The following is an 18,411-nucleotide window of genomic DNA, read 5'->3' as shown; positions in this document are numbered from 1 at the left end:
GCTAAATTCTGTGGCCATAGCATTATTATGATCACCCTTCTCATAATTCACCAGGTGGCATCTGAAGCAGTATTTCTTCCTATTGTCCTCAAGTACCTGGCTAACATTGTAAGATGAGTGGTACTATCACTTTCAAAAGTCGGTCCACATGACGGGTGCAGCCGTCACCGGGCTTTCCCAAAATCGACCTTCGCGTATTGCTTATGCGTTCCATGCCTGCTGAGAGTCAATTTAACTTAATCGCTTATGTGGCGGTGCAACTTGACTTTTTTACTCTCGCCAACAGACCCAAGCAATATTTTCTGACTAGGAAGTCTTCGAGAACCCACATACCCTCCCCCAACCAAATAACTCCAGAACTCGAGAACACCAGAACCTCCCATACCCAAAAATGTTCACCCTCGAAGGAAGCCGAGAGGGAATTACGGTTTAGTTGGACTTTTGCATTATGAGGTATTAGAGAAAATTTTTTGGAGTTCCCTTCGGGTCGCCGCAAGGCTGAGTCCAACGAAAATGTGAGAAAACCATTTTTGATGCATTATGAAAATAGTATTTCTACTTTTTGAACTCAATACACCTTGATGTAATCATGATTACCTTTTGTATCCGGCTTTACCCGTTTCGGTGACCAAAACTTGTGGTTATTTTCTAATTATAGTGCTTGAAATTTAAGCTATCCCGTCATTAATAGTTTCGTCAAGCTACAAGTTGTCCCTATACCTTGAAAATCCCCTCTTATTACTGTCGTGGATATTGGACAAGATAAATTGTTGAAGGGACATAAGTTTGATTTTTATCATTTGGCAAACAATTCAGTTAGGTATGGCTATTATCCTATTAAGGCCACTTATCTTATAAAATTCCATTGGAAAAATAGTCTTTCAGATAATTGTAATTCTTCAGAAAAATATGCATATTAAGTAGTAGCAATTTTGTAATAGCCAAAACCAGCTTAAGAGGAAAGATTTCTGAGTGATATAAAACGGTTGAGTAAAATTTGGCATAGAACCAGAAACGAGAGCAAAAATTGCGTCCAACGTGCCCTTAAGAGGCATTTCTTTTCTTAGGCGTATATTGAATGCCAAGTATTTTTATTCTCGTGAAAAAGGAACACCAGTTTATTTTTACTCCATCCGATGGTATTTACCATATTCTGTACAGACAAATCACTTTAAATTGTTGAGATAATATAATATCGTATTTACCGAGAAAAATTCTTGCGTTGGATGTGCCCCTCATTGTTCTTAGATGTATTTGATTATTTTGAAATTTTAACCCTCGACAACTCAAAGTGTTTGCTGTTAACATACTTTTGAAAATATTTTATATACTTTATATACTGGAACACTTAAAAATACATACATTAAACTCCAAGAAATACATCAGATGAATTTGTTAACAGGCTACTGCGTTACTTCGTATTGCGAAAAGGCAAATTGTGGACCTGTTATTCAAGCTGAGTACTATTTGAGCGTTACAGAGGGTGAGAAATACCAAGATCTTCAGGGAAGAATGGGTAAAATAGAAAATTGCGGCATATGAAATATCCCCGGCAACCACCTACTATGAGAAAGTGCGGCCAACGGAATGTCAACTAAGCTGGTTTATAAATTACGAATTAGACCAACGGATAAGTATTAACCATTAAAATGGATACAGATTTTCAGTGTATCTTTGCTTGAAATAAGTATTTACATAAATATGCGAGTATTTCAGCAAAGAGGTTTTATATTATTGCAATATTAATTTGTAACGATGTAGTATTCACATTATCTTGCCAATAATTTTTCAAACTTAGGAACACTTTGCCAGCTAATTTTCCCAATGAGTGTTAAATATTTTTATGTCGCAGGAAAGGTTGAGAATATGATTAGGAGTTGTTTAGTTTGAATGAAATATAATGATGTTATGCCGGTGACGTTTGTACTCCAACTATGTGATTTAGTATACATAATCATTTTCACGGATTCACCAAAATTCAGTTTGGATCATGCATAAATTGTTGGGGATGTAAAGTTGAATGAAAATGTGGACACTCGGTCACTCAGTGCTTCAAACCAGAGGTTGGTTTGGCTAGGTAAGGTTAAAGCTCACCCTAGACAAAGCCACATGCGTACAATATTCACATGTTCAGGGTAGTGGGCCAGTTCCTTTCCCTAGGCCACCTCGCACTCCGAGGATTTTTTTAGGGGTGTCCAAAGGCCTCACCCAGGACTTTGTTAAGTTTTAAAATTTTTAATTATGTGAACAAATGAAAAATATCCCGGTTCAATTCTACAGACGAATCATACATAATTATACCCTTACAATGTTTAAATAGCACCCAATGTGATGAAAATATTTTCAAACAGTAAAAATTTCCCCCAGCAAATCGCGAATGGAAAATTACCATATTTTTCGAAATTTTTATAAAAACTGTATACTTTACACTAAATTTGTCAACAGATTGAAAGTAGAATAAGCTGATTCTTTTCAAAAATATGGTTTATATGTGTAACATGTGAAAAGTTGCAGGAATAGCAAATTTATAATTACCTAATTTCAAAAGATCGCACTTCACTGTAAAAAAATATATCTCGCTCTTTGATGTGGTGAAACTTCGCCATTATCATGTGTGATATGTGTGATGATGATTATGTCTCGTTTTTTTCACTTGGATATCAATATTCCACAAACTTTTATTAGCTTTATGCTATTATTTGAATAATACAGTGGATAACTTAACACTAGAACCGCGGAGGGGGTCAAATTGACCCCTTACGATTTTCAACATGTAAATTTCGCACTTAATTTTTTTTTCACAAACCTGACATTTTCTGACTTTTAATGAATTGTATAAAGGCATATTCTTGCAAAATTCCGACGCTCTAGGACTACTTTTGTGAACACTAGACAACAATATACCTAGAACCGCGGTAGGGGTCATTTTGACCCCTGCTCTGTTGTCGTTCCCGAACTTTATATTTTCGCTGCAGAAATTCACCGCAAGCGTAATTTTCGAAGGTCGAATGTGTGGGAATGGCATGGATTACCTCTGTCGTTTCTTATTAGGCCGCAGATAAAGGCAACCCGCCCAGCGGACGCCTGAAAGAATGTGAGAGTCGAGCCGCGTAGAAATGGACCTAGGCGAAAATTTCCGGGCACCCCCCTTTCCTCGGCAACCCCCACTCAAGGCTCCTTCCTTCCCCTACCGTGCCTCCCCTACCAATGTGGCGTCATTGTAGTTGTCAGCTCAATTACATGAATTACAATGTAATACTTCGCAATTCACCCGAATTCATCAGTTTGCGCGGCAGTTCGTCTCACCCGTTCGATTGTTGCGCTGCATCGCTCAGCGCTGAACGAAGGGCAATACCGTTTCAAGGGTGATACTCCGGTCAACGCCCAGCGATGCGTCGATCAAAGGGATACACCGCAGAACAGGTCGCTCGTATTCTCTAGCAACTTTAGGATGTGCCTGAGGATTGCTCTGAGGCGGAGGATGATCCTGTTGTAGTGTATGACGGCGGCGTTGACGCAGAGGAAGAAAGTGAAGAGTCCTTGACTGAAGATTCAAGCGAAGACACTGGTAAGTTTCCTATTTTTATTTTACTCGCATTCTTTCATAATTGTTACAAATCTATTTCATAAAGCATTTATTTTGTTTGGATAAAGGTAATGAAGGTGAGGAGTACGTTCCCTATCAGCCGCCAACCACCCGCACACTACGACGTGGACGTGGTTCCCAAATACAGCCTCCCGTGAACCAAGTCGTGTCCACAGTTCCTGCTCAAGGGACGGGGTCGCCCTGGAACTGCCCAGGGCCTCTGCCGTGGTGCTCGGGGCCATCGAGGACGTGGCGATGCTGTAGTCGCACCAGCTGAAGACGACGAGCCGCTTGAGTCTGCTGCTGCCGCTCCTCGTGGACAGGTACGAGGACGAGGTGGTTCTCGCCAGGGACGTGCTATTCTTCAATCTTCTTCTTCACTGAGGGTGATGTTCGCTCAGCATGGGATTTGGTGATAACTCCAACTATGCTGAAGCACATGAAGATGTGCACGGAAAATCGGGCTCGTGAAGAAATTGGGGACAAGGACTGGTCGGTATCTATGGATGAACTGGAAGCTTTCATTGCAGTTTTATATGCACGTACGGAGCAAGGAACTTGAAGCTTGACTTTTTTGCTTGACTTGAAATTCTTCATTACTGTATGCTTCTCTGAACCAATAAAAGTATTTCTTTTTTCTCAAATAAATTTAAATTTTTTCCCCATCCTCAGCCGAACATATAGTAAAAATGTGAAAAACGCATTATTTGTGCAAGGCGGGTAGCCTATCTAGCGCTTATACCGCCCATATATCATTCAAATTTCATTGTAAATCTCACATAATTCATTTCACATAGTGCAGTATCCAAAAGAAACCCAAAATACTAAAAATATGGCAAGAAATGACGAGGGGTCAAAATGACCCCCTCCGCGGTTCTAGGTATACGAAAAAGTCCGCGGTTCTAGTGTTAAAGAAGGCAGTGCTGAAAGGAAAGGTAGGCTCTCAGATCACTTCTTAAATACTCCATGGAAACCTACCTCAATCGGTAGAATACTATATAAATAATAATAGTGGATAACATATGTCCTCTTGTCCTCAAGTCTAGGTATTCAAAATTACATGACTGTGGAAAATAGATTTAGAATCCATTACTATTAAAGTGCAAAATTGCCACTTCATTTATTTATCACGTAACGTGATTTTTTCTGGCTGCAAATTTTTTGCCATATCGATCCTAAATTTCTACGAGTAAATATTAAGAGGAGATCAAGAGGAGGTTTTACTAATAGCTTAAGGATAAGTAAAAGTGAATGATATACTTTAATCTAAATTCTTCCAGATGTAACGCCTCTGGAAGAATCACAAGCACCATAGTCATGTCGACGAAGGCTGTCAGAAAAATCTCATTTGTTAGCTAAATCTGCTTTTAGGAAAATGAAAATTCACCAGTGAAAGCAGACACTGAAGACGGAATAACGCCTTTGGGGCATATGATGATATATTCTGATGTTCAGCGCACGTTCATTTTGCCACGAAAATTGCTGAAAAGGAATCAGGATTTCATAATGTGAGGAATGAACAAAACATTTCGTTTTGCGTTGCTATATTAGAAATGAAATGCGCATACTTCAAGAAACATCTTTAATATTTAGTAATATCACCATTTTTTTCTATTACAATCCGTAACCGTGATTGCATGGAGTCAATTATATTTTCTAATAATCTGGGACGTCTGCCTATAGAATTCCATGTATCCTGTAAATGGGCCTCTAACGCCTCTGAGCTCTTCTCTCCGTGGTAATCCCATTCCTTCGTAATTATTCCCCTGACATTTTCGATGGGGTTAAGATCCGGCGAGTTAGAAGGCCAAGGTAAAACATTGAGGCGTGGATTTTCTTCAAAAAAATGCTTGGTTACATTAGCTTTATGAATCGGACAATTGTCCTGCACAAAAACCACCTCCTCATTCTCAGGAACGACTTCTTCTATGTAGGGCAATAAGAAAGTTCTTAAAATCTCGACATAATCCTCGGCGTTCATTCTGGCTGGGGTTTTAACAAGCGGTCCTGGTCCAGCCGCAGATATTGCTCCCCAGAAACTCAGACTGATGTGACCAGGATTTTTTGTTCTTATTAAATTCTCTTCATTATACCTGTAAAAAATGACCAATATTAAAAAAATGATTCTCATCATGAACTTTGGTGTCAAAAATTATGCAGGCAGTATAAGTTACAACTGTTATTTGTAAACAGCTTGTTTTTATTTTGCTGTCGTCGCCCTATTTAGAGGGAAGAAAAATAAAGCTGAGAGCGGAAAATGCTATGCATTTCATCTTAATACTACGCAATTCCAATAAATTTAACATGCTATCTCAAGCTAAAAGAATCATTACCTTGTATTTCTCGGCCTCCAAAGCTCCACCTTCCCGTGCTGGTTGCTTCTGAAAGTTTTCTCGTCTGAGAATATCACGAGGTTCCAGTACGTTTGGGGCATACCAATGTAATAGTTAGCAAATTGTAAACGGGCTTCACGTTGTATTTCGCTGGTAGAGGGTTTCTTGGCAGCCCTGTAATGCTTAATCCCACCCTCGATGATTCGGCATCTTACCGTCGCATAGCTACAACCTAAATCACCGTGAATGTTCATCCCCGCTAGACCACCAATAGATAAGGGATTTTGTCGAATCATCTCCCTCATGTCTTCGTCTTGCTGCCTGGTAGTTTTTCTTGAACGTCCGCTTTTTGCTTTAGTCTCTAATGTCTCGTCACCATCAACTTCTCTTTTAATCCACTTGTACACAGTTTTTCTATCAACTCCTAATTCCGCGGCTATTTGTAACACAGTTTTCCCGCTGTCAAAATATAAGGAGGCTATTTGTCCCCTTTGAGCTGCGCTTAAATGTGCGTTGGCCCGACGATCCATTGCCTCTGTATTTTCGAGGACTCGCCACACTACTTCCCAGAGTGGAAATCACCATACTGAGAACGTTATTTACCTTGTGACCTCTCCTCGGTGGTAGCGCGTGGAGGGTAGCAGGGGATAAAGGAAGAATGCAATGGAAAGACCTTGATGGATATTAAGATCGCGAGCAAGTCTAACGGGCCGCTTCAAGTCATGGAGCGCATAGGCAATACTCCAAATTCGAGGCCAGCAGAAAACGTAGTTCCTCGTGCTAGCCGTGGGGACCGACTTTTGAAAGTGACTGTACCTTATAACGTTGTTTATATAGTCAACATAACATATGATACATTGAAATATGAATGTCAAATATTTTGGAATTACATGACTGTGGCATTTTTTAGTGTTCCCCCGCCCCAAAATTTCTGGTACTCCCCCCCCCCCCCCCAGAAATTCCTCCGAATTCCTCCGAACTTCCTCCGAACTTATCCGCAGAACTTCTCCCGCTAAGGACTTTTCGCACTAAGGTTTTTCGCGCAAAGGCCCTTCCACAAAGGCCCTGTCTCCAGAAAACCCTGCATCCAGAAACCAGCACCCAGAAACCCAGCCCCGAAACCCAGCCTACCTGCAATGCAAGACTTCTATAGGACTACTGCGGAGGAATACTGACTCATTGGCAAGCAAGGGGAAATGGGTGATGAGTCTCTGTATGTAGTTTGGAGTGAGAATTATTACCATAGTCCTATCACAACTCTCTCTCCCTCCAACACCTCACCCCACTATGTCTCTCCCCTCCTTGTGTTCCAATGAATATCCCTCTGATTCGACTGATGTCTCCAACCCAGAAGTTTGAGGGGAAAATTCCTGCTGGTACGCTGTTCACTCCAACCCAGGGATGATGTTTTGCGGAGCATCCTGTCAACAGGGGCAGTGACGTAGCGGATGAACATCGCCCTGACTACCCCTCCGCTCCTTGGAAAAACCTCTCCCCTCAATCCTGTCTCGTCGTGCAATACCCAAGCCTCTCTTCTGCTCGGGCCCTCTTGTTGGACGCATGTCTAGTGGGACATGGCCGATTTAGAAAAATTATACTGCTGGTATTTAGTTGGTAATGTTTCCTGTGGGATCATTAGTTATCATCATTGTTTTCTGTAATACGTCTGATTTTGAATACTCTACTTGAAATAGATATTGAACGAAAATACTCGTAAATAATTTTTGGCAATTTTTTTCTTGTGAGCTGATTTCTTGTTTGTGGAGTCTTTCCCTGATCCAGCTTGTGACCGACGCGTCGCGACCATACCCCCCCAGAATTTTTATAGGCGGCCGGGTCCCGTGAGACTCCCTAGCCACTCCGATGTCGCAGACATTCTTTAACATAACAACATTTATAACAGAGATCTAAGGGGGTCTGACCCCCCAGATTTTCTAACGAGACTACGGTCCTCCCGGGGGGGACAGAACCCCCTAACCATGACTGTGCTTGAATATAACTAAGTTTATTAAAAGCTAGGGGGTCCATAACAACCCCCCCCACCCCCCCCCCCCCCCGAAATTTTATGGGGAACTACGACCCTTTCGATCCTGATTGTATAAACAGCTAAGGGGGTACCGGCTCCCCCCCGAATTTTCAATATTCATATTTGTATTATTGAATTTGGTCACATGGCAGGCATGCTTTCGCAAACTAATATAATATTTCATGTACTTCATATCCATTTAACTTCCGCAATATCTACTCCAACGCCTTGGTTATTTTCCTCAGGTTATTTTGCAATAACCTGAGAATAACCAAGTACTCGTTACAGTTTTTACTAGTTGATATGCATTGAAAAAACCTATACCTGTAACCTGCCATAACCGCCTGCCATCGGTTATGCCAACGAGTACTCGTCGCTTAGGTTTTAACCGGCCACTAGGTTTTTCCATTGATAAAAACCTTCCCACAGCGATAGGTTTCCCCAACGAGTACTCCCTCATCCGGTTTTTTCTCTTCCGCCTGCCATCAGTTATGCCAACGAGTACTCGTGGCCTAGGTTTTAACCGGCCACTAGGTTTTTCTATTGCATCAAAATACACCGGTTTTAATGTTCTCTGTGGCCGGTAGAGGCGCAGGAAAACCTCATCCAGTGGCAGCGGCAAAAGTGCTGGTAGTTCCAACGGTTCGCGAGAGAGTGCGGGAATCAAAAGAGTCAGATTATTTTTCTCGGGCTATTTTTCGGTTATGGCAAAAATAATTTAATTCTCAGGTAAATGGCATCGAAAAACAACCGGTTTTTAATTTTCTTATCTAATAAAAAACAAGTAAGACTCTACGATAAACTACACCACGAAGAAGGAAGACGAAGTTCAAAAATGCGATAGGTTTTTTTAAGAATAGAAGATATGCAACACGCAATGCTTTAGGTTATATAACCTGAATATAACCGGTTTTTTTCGTCCGGTTATTATACTAAGGTATTCTTATCACTCAAAATAACCGGTTAACCTAACACCGGTTTTTTTCTCATAACCGCCCATCCCTAACTGCCACCTAACTACAAAAGATAGCAAACCAAAGTAGCAACGCCGATAGGCGCCGATTCCGTGCTGAATGTTTACGTGCTTGTGGTCTGTTTTGTGCTAAAGTAATAGGGCGTGGAGAAAAAATAATCATATCCGTATTATTTAACCAGTGCTAAATTCCCGCAGCGTTGAATGAAGCCATTCGTGCATCTCTTAAGTCTTCAAGCGACAGTGGAAGCCTGATGTGATTTCGATCTTTTGTGTTTTCATTGAATAATTTATCTTGTGTCAACAGATTTTGAGCGATTACTGATATTTTTGTATGCAATATGAATAATATGTACTTGCGTTACGTCGCCGAAGAGAACCTACCAGGATTTTCAGAGTATTGTGTATCTTGCTGGTTTGTTTGTGCTAAGTGAAACGACCGTGTTCATGTATTTAAACATTAATGGCAAGTTTCTGTAGTGTAACATACAGATATCGTTGGCTTAATTCTGAACCAGAATTATTTTCATAAGTCACGTAAAGAAGTCTTTCTTTCATAAAGGCATCTGAAATATTTTCTAGTGTTGTGATTTTTCTGTTAATCACGGAAAAATTTGTGCTCTTCGATAATTCAAGATTGTGGAATCTGATGTAAGTTGTTGTTGTTCTGGTGCAGTGACTGTTCTGTTACTCTTGGCAAAACGTTTGCTTTTCGATGACTTTTCAAGAACTGATAAACAATTACAAAAAGCACAACTAGTTTGTCTAACTCTCCTTCTAATGAGATTTCATCTGTAAATAGGGTTGTTCACCATATTTTTTTATTTAAGAAATCGAAAGATCGTGCTTCAGAAGGAGCAATGACAATAATATTATGCTATTTTCTTCATTGTACATGTTTAGAGAAGGCTTTAAACAGTGACAAATTTTACGTGACGCCAAAAAGCCCTACTTCCATCTTGAATTGGTGTGTGACGTCACAAGCCTGTAGATGCCCTACTGCAGTGTTTGAAGTGGCTCAGCAGGGTTATTCCACTTTTTTTTAAAGATCTCCAGCGTCTGCCGCCAGATCAGTGTTTAAAGAAAATCCAAATTTATCCTTTAATAAGAGTAATAATAAGCAAAATTACCCTTACTTGTACATATTTATTGCTCATCATATCACAAATAGCACTACAACGCACACATTTCACGAGCTGTCTTTTTGATACGTATAATAAGTATATTCCAAATCAACTGATTCAATAAAAAACTTGGCTCACAATAAATATAAAACACTATTATGTAACACTAATAAAACATGACAATCGGTTTTCCAATCACTCTGCACACACAAAAGAATTTGCACTCCTTGAAGTTCGTAAGGATTCTCCACACCTCACTTACCACTCATCACTAACGACTTAGAATCAGTTTACGTTATTTTACATTGACATTACGAAGACAATGAAATGAATAGGCTGAAACAAATTATTAAACTAGCTAAACCAGTTATTGTAACATCAAAAAACTTCCAATTTCACTTTCACTATTACCGTAACCAAAATATGACCAAAACAAACAACAGCGCAACGAAATTCGTGAAATGTAAACACTGACGAATGCTCCAAATGAATTGGCAATAGGTAATAAAATCAAACAGAACTTAGAGGCGAACAAACGAATGAAAATTAATATACGTTCGATGTATCCTCTAAGTACAACTAGCTCAAATATGAAACATATCCTTCGCAATAGTTAGATACCTTAGATCGAAATGTATAGGGTTGATTGAACCAGCATGGAAGAAATAAATAATTTCGTCGAAGATGTTACATTCACAACTCACTTCACTTGTCGCTTCACTCTTTACTTCATCGTCTATATGCAATCAATTCACTCAGGGGTACATTAAGGGCACAAATTTTGTTCACTTGCACTAGCGGCAAAATGAAAGTTCACTGCACGTAGGTAGTTTCCTTGCAAATGCAGCTATACAAAACTTTCAATTCCTGTCAACAATTACACTACATACGTTGCCTGCCTAACTTGAAGAATGGATTTTATGTCGCCTTGATCCATCCGGAAGCTTCATGCACAACATAGGCCATTTCAAAATAAGGAATGACCTTGGCAAATGTCCAGTCGGCATGCAGAGTGCTCAGCTTGGCATCGAGCGATCGAGGGTACAGGCCAGCCGTACAGGCTTGTTTCGTCATCACCTCTATTTCAAGATGGCCGACCGTTTTTGGCGGCGTTTAAAATTGTTCGAATTTTGATTGCTAATAACTCCATCATTACTTTTTCAACGCATCTATCATTCATCCCAATCAAAATGAAATTACATCAGAAGTGATATACATTCGTTTTTTTAGACCGTTCTGATAGGCTTGAACAACCCTATTCTGTGTTTCCCTAAATTATTTCTAACGCATGAAATTGAGATTTTAAGTGTATTCTGCCTCAGAAGTTTACCAAATTTATGTATTTTTTTGTTGTAGTTTACCAGACTATGTATTTTCAATTGAATATGTACTTACAACAGGGTTTGTGCATTCTTAATAAATACGTTAATAGAGCCTGTGTTATTTTGTTGTGGTGGGAGACTTACATGAAGTTCATTTTGTTAGGCTGTATTTTGTAAACTTTTTTCAGCTGAATATACATCCAGATTGATGATAGAGATGTAGCATGTGAAGTTAGAAACGTTGGTTGAGTGCAGCTCTGCGAAACTTGGAATTGGCGGAAATAATTATTTCCGCCTAGGGTATCAGCAGTTAACTCTTGTATCTGAAGTTAACTTATGCATCAGCAGGTCATAGGAGGTGAGAATCGAGTCGCAAACAAGATTCAGATAGGTATGAAGGTGGAAAACAGATTCGAAATAGCTTAAACGGGGAAACCGGATTCAAATCTGTTGAACAGTGGAAACCAGAGTCGAACCACATTCATGGAAATGAGTGGGAAAACAGCCGCCATGTTGGACCTTCACAACTGATTTCCCACTGTCTTCCTACTGATTTCCAGCTGTTTCAATTTTCCAAACAGATTCAAAGGAGAAGAAAATCAGTGCGTCAAACCTGTTGGAAATCAGTGTCAAATCTGATGGAAATCCGTTTTTCCTTGCTGGGGCTGAAAAGGCTGCCCCAAACAAGCCGGGCGGATTCGGCCGGTTTATGAAGGAGCGACTTAAATGGCGGCGGCCGGGTTAGGACGGAGCGGAGAATGAAGCATTTAAACTTCATCTACATACATAACACCCTGCGAGCCACCTATAGGGTGTTTGGCTGGGGGTGACCAATCACCAACATGCAGCATGCAAGAGGACCGCCACATGCACACCACACAGTCAAAGAAATATTACGCAAACTAGAAAAATGTGCATGCTTATTCATAAAAAAATTGCTAATGGTTAGTAATTCCTCTACAGGGTTATTCCACTAATCGTATGGCCCGGCCATAAGTCGAAATCGACCATATCTACGGCCTCGAGACATACGTATGGCTTCGAGCGATTCTACTCTGGGGCCGTATTCTGTATTTCGTCGGTGCCGCACCGGTCGGTTTCCCTTTCAAGCCCACCGACTGGACATCAAACCGTACCGACAACGGATTCCGCACCGACGACGACACTTTCAGCGATTCTGTAAGGTCGTCGGTTTCAAACCAGTCGGTACGGTTCCCCTTCCTTCCCAAACAGGGAAAATCCGAATATATCCGAAGTTTCACGTGTCTCCACCAATGAGAGAAGGGTAAAAACAAGTGAAGACTCATTGGCTGCTATTCTGGATGGAATAGCATTATGCTATTCTCCGATATTGCAACCGATGTTGCTATAATATAGCGTATTGCAACGCCTATGCTATTTGGTATTCAGAACGGTTGCAATTCGTGTTTTTACTACACCGGAAGACGTAATTCTCAGAATAGCATAGGCCCGTAGCAATTCACTATTCTGAACGGCGAATTGCAACCGGTAGGCTTGCTATAATATTACGCAGTCTTCGAGGCCGAGCTATTCGGTATTGCAACCCTGAAAACGTGCGCATTGCGATGTCGAATTGTTTTTCTGAGGTTAAAGTAACCTAATCAAGCATTGAAAAATGGAATAATAGCAAAAAATAAAATGTTATCTGCTTTATTTTAATTAAATAATAGTAGCATAAGTGATGAATATTTCACTACTTAAGTGAATTGGTTAGAAATTAACATTCGAGCTTAATATATGAAGCTCAAGCTTGCTTCATCGACAGTACGAAAACAATAACATTAATGCAAAGAATTACTACGATTAGCCCAAATTTTCCGTGTTTTATTCATATTTACAACTCATAATTTTATTTCATCACTTGACTTGCTACTAAAAATATCCTCAATGTAGGCTATCAGGTCGATTCTTGAAAATTTTCAAGCTTGTGTGAACACACTAACTCGCCAAATGTAATAACAGTTATAGCTTTCAATGAAAACCATATATTACCATAATAATACCATATACTTTGATCAGCCGCTCATTTCCTCAATTGGACAGTATATACAAAAACATGCAACGAGTCGAAATTATTTTCCCCACTATTCGCTACCTTCTACAATTAAAACTTAAAATTTACAAACTTATAACACGGGCAGTCGACTTGAATTACTTGCTTGAAAACAAAGGATTTCTCCGAACACCAATAAAGTTTCCGAACAAATATGATTCGCCACAAACGTTTAATGGAATATCCATGTACATCATTAATGCTATATATATCATGTGGAATTCAATACAAATTGTTTCCTCTATAGGCAAGTAAGTTATTCACACAATTAAGTTTCAGTATATCGGCACAGTTCAGGGTCTATCAAAAATTTCAGTGAGAATATTAAAATCAGCTGATACGAAAACAATAATAAGTGACACAACAGCACTTTCCACACGATTCACTTTTTCACAGTTGTTCCATCCATCCTCAAATTCACCATCACATCCCTCTGCTTTTTCCAAATCTGCAGCTGAAATATTGATACTATTCCATCATATTACATGAAAGCACAGCGGTGACGTTGCCACCTACTTCATTTCCTAAACAGAGAATGAATTGAAATTAGGGAGTCATATAATATAAAGCTAGTATTAGAAACGAAAGCTTCTAGTTCATACAGTAAAGCTATATCGTCACGATCAACGCAATAAAAGTTGGTACATATTTATTTTGACATGCAACGAACAGACAGACTTCGAAGCCTAAGACAATTAATTGTCTTAGGCTTGTAATTACGAAGAAAATCAAGCATATTTAGGTTTCAATGATTATTTCGCATAACATATATCTCACGATAAAGGACCGATCGGATATAGGTAAATGATTCAATATTTATGCCCGATAAATCATCATTATAACAGTAAAATTATGACCTAACCCACCTGTCTGAAGCCATTGTGATATTATCAAAACAACAACAATCAGCTGATTTCCTAAACGAGATTTTCAAAGCGTATTATATAAATCCACGGTTTAATATAATTTTTAAATGCAAATGAAGCAATTATTTGTAATTGCAAGTCAATATTCCATAAAATACAGAAAAATATATAAAATATCTTCTCCCTCATTGGTTGCGCAAACTGTTCAGAAAGTTTTTCATACGGGAAGGGGCGGAGCTTCCAAATAGCTCGCGCAAGAAATAGCATGCTGCTATTCCGCACAAAATTATTACTACGCTTCATTCTGAATACGGGGTCGTTGCAATAATGACCCGCAGAATAGCATATGCTATTTTTTGCAACGCTTATCCAGAATAGCAGCCATTGGCACAGTTTGTTGTCGTCATTCTCAATCTTTTTATTTGCGGAAATTACGACTTATTGCTAGATTTAGATAAACGATATTGGATAAGTTGTTGACAATGCTTATATAATGTGTGGTAGTAATGCTGTACCTAGGGGCCTATTACGAACGAGCGGGCGGTACGCTACCGCCGGGCGGAGTTTTCGTTCGGTATACGGTATCATACCGCCCCTTGCGATTACGAGTGGGACGGTCGGAAAGTCACCGCCGGGCGGAGAGTACATGTCAGGGGGTCGGTAAGGAGCGATGCGGCGGAAGTGACGTTTGTATGAAAAATTCTGAGTTCCTCCAGCCCGAAAATGGTGTAGCCAATGGCAAGGGCGTGCGGTGTTCCAATTCCGCGGCAACTGTTCCTAGCAGACGAATATTTCGGCAAGAGTTGTTGGCAGTCGATAAAGACAATTAGTGGTATTTATGGATTAATACGGATGTGTCCTTCGTTAATTCACCTTAAAAGTTTGACAAATGAACGAATTTTGCTCCTCAATTCTTACTTATAGGATAAAAGTTGAATAAAACAATAATTAGCAGTGACTTGCGGAAGATATCATCAAAAAATCACGTATGAGCAGACGCAGGTCGTGACAAATTGCATTGCAGACCATCGAAAAATTACGATAGAAACACTTTTAGGGCCAACGGGCAAGGTGAACCACCAATTCCATTAGAGCTTTGACCGAAATGTCCATTCTTAAAAAATATATGAAAATCCACCACGAATACTTTGCTGGAGACCCTTAATCACAGACAATATGACACTCAACATCTGTGAAATGACAAAATATCTGTTGCTCTGCATTCCTTTCGTGTTAGTAACGGGGTTTGGAAACCTAATGCAAATTCAGAGAACAAGAAAGGCACTTTTAAAAATAATGAAAAATAACTTTTTGGCTGTTATCTATGAAAAGCAATGGAGAATTAAAAAACACAAGATATTCACTTCTGGTTACAATAAAATTTTATTTCAATATAATGTGACAGAGTTTCACCATTTCTTTGGTTTAATCGGTTACCGGTACTGCAATATTTCACAATCCCACTTCGCAAAACATCTTTGGGAAGAAGAACATGTAAGCGACTTCATACCGGAGATTCTTCACTTCGAGAACAAAGGAAAAAATATGGACAAGAAAGAAGAGCTTGAAATAAGGAAGAATGTGGGAAAATGTCCCTTACTCAACGACATCCTAACTACTAACAGCGTAACTATATCATTCGGGGCACCCAGTTAAAAGCAGTTGAATCCGTGAAATATCTAGGGGTTAGACTCAATAATGATCTATCGTGGAATAAACATATTCGAGAAATAATCGGTCAAGCTAATCGTAAAATGGGTTTTGTTAAAAGAATACTAGGAAAGTGCGACGACAAAGTGAGAGAAATTAGCTACTTTTCCCTCGTTAGACCACATTTGGAATACGCTGCCAGTGTTTGGGACCCTCATGAAAAAGGCTTAATAACAGAGTTAGAACGCGTGCAAAGAAGAGCTGCCAGGTATGTGAAAGGTCGTTACGATAGTCTTGTTAGTGTAACTGACCTCTTACATAAACTCGGATGGGAATCTCTGTCGGACCGTAGATTGAAAAATAGACTAAACCTTTTAGATAAATTCAAGAGCAGTGTCTTTTCTGACGAAGTTAACCATTTCTTGCGGACGCCAACGTACTACGGAAGATCAGATCATATAAATAAAATAAGAGAGATAGATTGCAGAACAGACAGATTTCGAATGTCATTTTTTCCTCGATCAATAAGAGATTATAACGGCAGCAATAGACCTCGTAAATAGATTGCATGACTTGTAGTGTAGCCTACTAACCTATGTAAGACTTGAAGCATGTTTCTGAATTTCTATTCTATATTCTATTTCTAACAGCATATGGTAGTATAGTTTGTTATTATACGGGACGTTTTTTGGACGGTGTGGTGTGCATGTGGGAGTCCAAATGCATGCTGCATGCTGGTGATTGATCACCCCCTGCCAAACACCCTAGAGGTGGCTCGCAGGGTAATTTGTAGATGTAGATGTAGATGTAAGATGTTGCTAAAATTTCCTAGGTAAGTAATATTTTTCCAAATGTAAAACATCTTGGTTGAAACGCTCACTGTGTTCATCTCTAACAGCGCTGAGTTTTGGTGGAAAAAGGCAAGGTGTGAGTCGAGAAAATATTTTTTAAAATCATATTGCAGCTCATTTTTTGGTACAATTAATTATATTAGCCACCAGATCATAATAATTTTCAGCCATGATATTTCCTAAAGAATGTCCAGATACATTTCTGAATGCGTTCCACGCGCTTTTTTCCGTTGACCTCAATTGCTGTTGAAATTCCGAATCCTTCAGCGCTTCCTTAATCTGTGGCCCAATACAAATTCCTTCTTTGATCTTTGCCTCACTTAATTGAAGGACTTTTTGTTTCAAATAAGAAAAATCAGCACTATTTTTGACCATTGCTTTCACAAAATTGAAAAAGCCCTTATATATTTCATATGCAGAGGTGGAAAAAGAATATTTATTGGATCGACCAAAGGCTGATATAGGACATTCTTGGATCCAGGAACGAGTTCTTTATGTTCCGGACAATTTTTCTTTCAAGTAATAATTCTTTTCTGTCTCTTATATCCCCCTCGCAGATGAAGCAACAACATTTCGTATAACCAAGCTGTAAGCCTAGTCAAATTGCAATTACTTTTTAGTGGCCTCAAATTTTCCATTTATATTTTTGGTAGTGATTTTTTTTCTAAAAGTAACTGCATATTCTCGTAAAATTCTTTCATTTCAGTTTAATGAGTTAACAGCATTAATGGGAGCTCTTTGCCATTATGGTAGAGATTAGTCTTTAATATAACCTAGGAGGAGTAAATGAACAAACGTAATCATCTGTGTTGAATTCAAAATTAAGAGTATCCATATCGGAGAGAACATCATTGCAAAAATCAAATGGTTTTCTAGAGAAAAAGTCAATTCTAATTTGTCATGGCGAGATGGAGACATTAAAAGTTTCGTATGTGGATCCAGCAATTTCCAACCAATCTTAGGACCAATCGTGGTCCTAATATTTCACCCTACTTTTTTGATAAAATTTAAACCGTGCACTTGATCATTTAAATTCTCTTGCGCTATAAAATGAGGTCCATCAGATGTACTCGCTCCAAAATTTGGGTCCTCCGAGTTTCCGAATCCTTCCTTATCACGTTCTTGATTACTTTCTGAATCTTCGCTAAGACTAACATACTCCATTGGTTCCGGCTCTTTTACATTTTCAGAGTGAGGGAACATTAGTATCGCTGATTCAAAGTTGTCTGGATATTTTACTGAGTGTTTTGACTTCAGTGTAATTCGTTTCATTTTTTCAACAAAAATAACAGTCTGAAGAAGGATCCGCCAAATCATGGGAATGGCAAATTCCTTATGACGTTTTCCCTTAGTCCAACAGTAAGAAGCCCTGCACTGGTGCCTCACAACACATGGGGAGCCCATCCTTTATCTTGGCCACCTAACAGGCAGTAAAAAAAAAGCTTATGTCTGAAAAAGGGAGTAATTCTCCACCTTTGAGCCTTCAAAGTAATTTCAACGTATACATAACAAAACTCATCTGGATGGTTCACGCACTATCTAGGCTTGAATAAAGCTAAGCCACTTCTCAGCGATTACATCATAATAAGCTGTAATTTCCTGCGAT

General features: G+C 39.3%; 1 long non-coding RNA gene across 1 annotated transcript; it reads left to right on the top strand.

Moving 5' to 3' along the window:
* Nucleotides 1-2,841: 2,841 nt before the first annotated feature.
* Nucleotides 2,842-3,922, top strand: LOC124162697. The gene is made up of 2 exons (XR_006865654.1): nt 2,842-3,568; nt 3,655-3,922. It is a non-coding gene; the product is annotated as an uncharacterized LOC124162697 (long non-coding RNA).
* The last annotated feature ends 14,489 nt before the right edge of the window (nt 3,923-18,411 follow it).

This window comes from Ischnura elegans, chromosome 7, assembly GCF_921293095.1.
Source record: "Ischnura elegans chromosome 7, ioIscEleg1.1, whole genome shotgun sequence".
NCBI lineage: Eukaryota > Metazoa > Arthropoda > Insecta > Odonata > Coenagrionidae > Ischnura > Ischnura elegans.
This window is presented reverse-complemented; position numbering and strand designations above follow the sequence as displayed.